Below are 5,288 nucleotides of genomic sequence, written 5' to 3'. Positions count from 1 at the left end.
CTCAAGTATCTAAAAATTTAGATTAGGTAGAGATCTGACAATAATTTTGTTGAATCATTGAAATAATTCTGTAGAAGACTCAAACATAATGGAGTAATGCTACAAAAAAATCGGCATTCTAACAATCAGCGTTTGAGCGTCCTAATAATTATTTTAATAGTTCAACGTTATAATATAAATAATTTTAATAAACCAACTTATTTTCACGTTTGTATCTCTCTAGCTACATTTTTAGATATCCTTAGATACTGGAACCGTTCTTTTTGTACAAGTTTTATTCGCAAACATATACGTTACTTCCCATATATGTTACCTTCGAATTATTAGGCGCGATGTAATTGATAAGCGAACGTCTCGTCGCGTTTATATTGTACGTAGCGAGCGAAAATTTATACACGCTCGCTCCTGCGGTTCGCGTGGTGACGGTTTCCTGATGTGATCGTCTCACATCAGATCTGAAACGGCACAATGTCGACGGGGCGCTCTCACTTCTGCCGCAATAGTTACCGCATTGTGCCCGCTTCTGGGAAAGTCCTGCGATTCTTCGAGCGACGGAATCCGACAGGACCCTGCGCGCTTTACGCGAGCGACCGTAACGTTTCGAAATAAAACATGGGAAACGTGGGCCGCGTTATTCGTTCGCCAGGACATGCGGTGTCCCGCGGTTCCTCTCCTTTCTTTACAATCATGATTTATTTAAGCGAAATAAAGCTGAATTTCCTGTCGGGAGAATTATATCCGTATCCCAATAATACTATATATACGGCGTCAATTTAATCGTATGCACATCATACAAAGTAAATTCTCTCTAAAACTTTTAGAGTGAATTGTTACTCCGAAGAGTGTAAAATTTCACTCTTAAAGATTGAACATTGGTCTATCCTTTTATCCTTTTTCAAAAAAAGACTCCATTTTCATTCTTTAGAGTGAGTTCTATTCCAAAGACTTGAGAGAGAGAGAGAGAGAGAGAGAGAGAGAGAGAGAGAGAGTTCATTTGTTGCTAATATGTAGCTGTTTCAATCGATTACAAGTACAACAATATTTATACAGGCACATTGTTGCTCCAAGACGATCAGTGTATGTTATAATAATACATGGTAGGTGATCACATAATCGATAGAAAATTAGGTAAAGCGATTACGATTTATTTCAGCCACAGTGTAAATAAAAGGTATGTATGACGCACTGGCGACAATAAGTCAATAACAATTAACGGTTGCTGAAAAATAAACATGGTTGAAAACGGCGGTCAAAGATGTACAGGGATGTCTTTGCGTGTTTGTCCTCTGGACGAGCAGTTTTTCGAGGAATGTCCCCCAGTTTCGAAGTGTTCGAACCCTTTTTTCGCGAAAGTGTCGTTACGGTAACACCGAGGGAATAATTCCCCGTGCGTGACATTGAAGTATTCGCGCCGGGCGGCGCCGGCATTAAAGTACGCGACGGTCGCGCGGCCGCCGCGTTTAATCGATAACCGACGAGTTCAAAATTCCCTTTCCAAATATCTATATAGGGAGTGTAACAGAGGCGCGTGTTTACGTGAAGCTCTCTCGCCGTCAATCCCCCCCCCCCCCGTTTGCCCGAATCCTGTCGTTGTCGAGGCAGTTTCTCATCGCGCAAACGAAAATACGTTATAGCATGTATCGTTAATAGCATGTATCGATGCATACGTCGCTTTAAAGCGCTCGTTAATAAGAGACGCGTACAACGAGATTTTAAGGCATAAAATTTAAACCGTAAACTTTAAGCCGTAAGAGAGACCGGCCAATCAGGCCGGGGAATATGAGGGGAACAATCGTCCATAATTGGTCAATTTCTTACGGCTTGAGGTTTAAAGCTCAAGTTTTACGCCTTAAAATTTCATTGCGGACGTCACTTTATACACTCACCTTATCTAGAGATCCCATGAGAGAGTCTGGCCACGTGATGAGAAATTTTTGAATGGTCCATCGTTTTTGTCAATCAACTCTGATAAGTCGGAATCTGTAAGATAAGTTAAAATGAGATAACATGTATAAAAAGAGACAGAGTATATGTATAATCTTTTTTCGTTACTCTTGTTTTGATAAAATTACTCTTTAGACCAGACTCCGTTATGCCTGTGTGACATTAGAGATTGTGGCATTGGAGATTGAGGATTTGCGAAATTAAAGATTAGAATTCAATCAATCAGATAATTTTTATTTCAATCCATTTTGTTCAGATTGGCTGAATTCTAATCCTCAATTCGCAATCCTTAATCTCTAATGCCGCCAATGCGTGGCCATAGCGTGACACGGGCATTACAGGGTCTCCAGATGTATCGCCCGGATATCGCGAGTTCCGTGTGTAAGAATTTGCGCGCCAAGGCAAACGAATCAATCTCCTACGCGCAGATTCCTCCGGGGAAATCGGATCTCCCGCTCGTGAACGGCGGCCGATCCAACGATTTCTTTCTTTTCCGCGCGTTTGAGAGACTTTGAGATCGAACGGCGCGTCTACGCTGGTCTACGCTGGCAGCTCGCAGACGACATTTATCATGGATTTATTCACGCTCTATCGCGTGAAACTTCGGGACGCGACCAGGGCGTTTGACCTACTAACTCGTTTTGTTTAACTTATTCATCGCCCGATCGCGGAGCTTTGTATGCGCGGACGAAGGTTGCAAAAACGTCGGTTGTGGAATCGCGCGAATACGCTAATCACTGTAACTAATAACGACGCGATCGTATTAATAGCGATTCGTCGGAGAATCTCAGATCTTTCAGTAGGTTCAAACTCCAAAATGGACTTTCGCTCGTGAATGAAATCGTGACGATAGATTTAAGGTCTGTTTACGTCGTTTGCATTTTTTTCTACTTGGCATCTTCGCTTTCTCTCTCTCTCTCTCTCTCTCTGTCTCTCTTTAACGCTCGAATATATAATATTAATAAACCTCTAATTTTATGCTATTCGCGTACGAAAAAAATTTTCTCTGAATATTCAATCTCCAATGACTACATTCTTGCTGCCAACCAGAAGGACGAGGCGTTGCGTAAAAATGATTCACGCAATTCATAGAAACGGAAACATCTCTCGCGACTCGTCTGCGATATACAGAAGGAAATTATCGTGATCTCGAAATATAAAGTGGTCTCGTCGAGAGCGACGGTGATGGCAACGACGATGACGACCGCGTCCCAGGACGCGAGAAATGCGTTGGACAAATAAAAAAAAATCGCGCGATCGACGCATGTACAAGTATTCCGAATGCACGAAACGCTTTCCTGAAATCTCAAGAGATCGGGCGGAAAACTTGGTAGCCTGTGCTACGAGCTACGAGCTACGAGCGCGGAGAATCTTTCTCTGTTCGTCTCTACGATCCTCTCACTTCCTATCTCTCTCTCTCTCTTTCTCGCTCCGCACGTTTGTCCTCCCTGCCCTTCCCCCTCCACCCTCGCCGTTGCCATTCGGTTCATCCATCTTTCTCTGTCGCGCGCCCGCTCTCCTCTCTCTCTCTCTCTCTCTCTTTTCATCTCCTCCAGCACGGCAAAACGGGATTCTTTCCTTCTCCGGTCCGCCGTTCTCCGTATACCCGTACGTGAGTGTTGGTAGGATCGCCTGGCCTGGCGTCCGTGAGGGTCTCGTTGCGACGTTGCCACGTCGCGCGCGCCGGCCGATGCAGCCATGTTGCCACGAGCTTGGCGCGCCGCGCCGTACCGCTTCGTCCCGCTTTCGCGCGCCCGCTCGCTCCGTCTCGCTCGGACTTTCTTCCCTCGGCTCTCCGCATCACCGCGGCGGCCCGGATCAACCGTACCTACACCTCCCTCCCCCGCCATGGCGGTAAGCATCCCCACCGTCAGAGCATTTGCCGTACCGCACCGCACTTCACCGCGCTGCGCGCCTCCGCTTGCCCGCGAGGCAGTCAGCCTGCTTGCTTGCCTGCCTGCTTGCTTGGCTCTCGATGTCAATGCCGTACACGATGATTCTTTGTGCCCGCGTCGTTTCCACGCAAAAATTTATCTGCTGCAAAAATCTATCTATTTTTTCATGTACCCCCTCGTCTCTTCTTCCCCGAATCTCACGGAGATTTAATTTGCGTCGGGTATCACGTTGCATGATTCAAAATTCAAGTATCCGGTCTTCAACGTAAATATCTTGTCAAGTAACATACGATACATTTATTTAATATAGCCGACAGCTTCCGAGCTGATAAAGTTTAAGCCGTTGAAAGATTTTTGTATACCTTTGGACCAGTCCGTTTGATAAATTAAAGATTTATTAACATCGACTGTATATACAAATGCAGAATAAACGTAAAACAAATCGTACGACAAAAGTTCCTTCAAAACTTTACTATCGCGCCATTTTTATTTTGTCACAAGGCAAACGCAGCCGAGCTGTTTGTCGCGTCTATGAAAGAGAAACAGCGGAGATGGAGTTGAAGTCTTGTTTGCAACGGACATGTAGCTTTCTCGGCGTATTATTCGCGCGGATCGTCTGTTCCGCGATTGTCAGAAGTGTCTGGCGGCGATAAAATTCGCGATATACCAACCGATGATTCTCCTTTTGAGCGGAAAGCGCATGGATGGATATTGGATAGTAGCCGCATGAAAATTGAATACTGAATAAAAGTACGGGACGAATCCAATCTCTTTCTCTTTTTTGCGTGTACGCAGTACGCGGCGTAGAAATCAAGATTCGAGTCTCTGCACGTGAGAGAGCGGTCCCTTTGTGCGTTTTGTTACGTGCGAGGAGAACGAGCGCGTTCGGCGGACCGAAAATAACAGAAAATGGAAGCCCGAGTGAAAGTACAAGTCAAAGGACGGGTGCGAGCGTCGTCGACGGAATTTTGACAAATAGCCACGGTTCGCAAAGATCTCCGAGCTTCGAGATCATCAAAGTCAACGCGGAGAGCCAGGAATCCTGTCTCTCCTCCTCCCCCCCACTCTCCCCTCCCCTCCCCTCTCCCCTCGACATATCGATTCCTCGAACGTACGCGCATCCCGTAACAAGTTTAAGCCAGACGAGAGAGAGGCATCGTTTCTGCCGTTTCTGCGGCCTCGCGCGTCGTCATTTCGATCCATCCGCTTTAAGTCTGGAATCTTTCAGGATATAGCGGAGCGCTTTGCTCGTAGCTGCGTAGCCGCTGCTTGGTCGTTGCGTTGCCGAAGCAAAACATCGGGCAACGTAGAGGAGGAATTACGTTGTGCGTTCGTAGCACGATTCGATCGTACTAAAAAACGAATACGACCGGGCCGAGTCGTCATAGAGAGATCAATTTCGGGGGTGAAGATTCGACATGGATACGGTAGGCGAATAATAACGAGGAA

Source organism: Acromyrmex echinatior, chromosome 8 (assembly GCF_024713525.1).
Source record: "Acromyrmex echinatior isolate Ae372 chromosome 8, ASM2471352v2, whole genome shotgun sequence".
Classification (NCBI taxonomy): Eukaryota; Metazoa; Arthropoda; class Insecta; order Hymenoptera; family Formicidae; genus Acromyrmex; species Acromyrmex echinatior.
The sequence above is the reverse complement of the archived record's forward strand: the minus strand, read 5'-3'. Positions refer to the sequence as shown.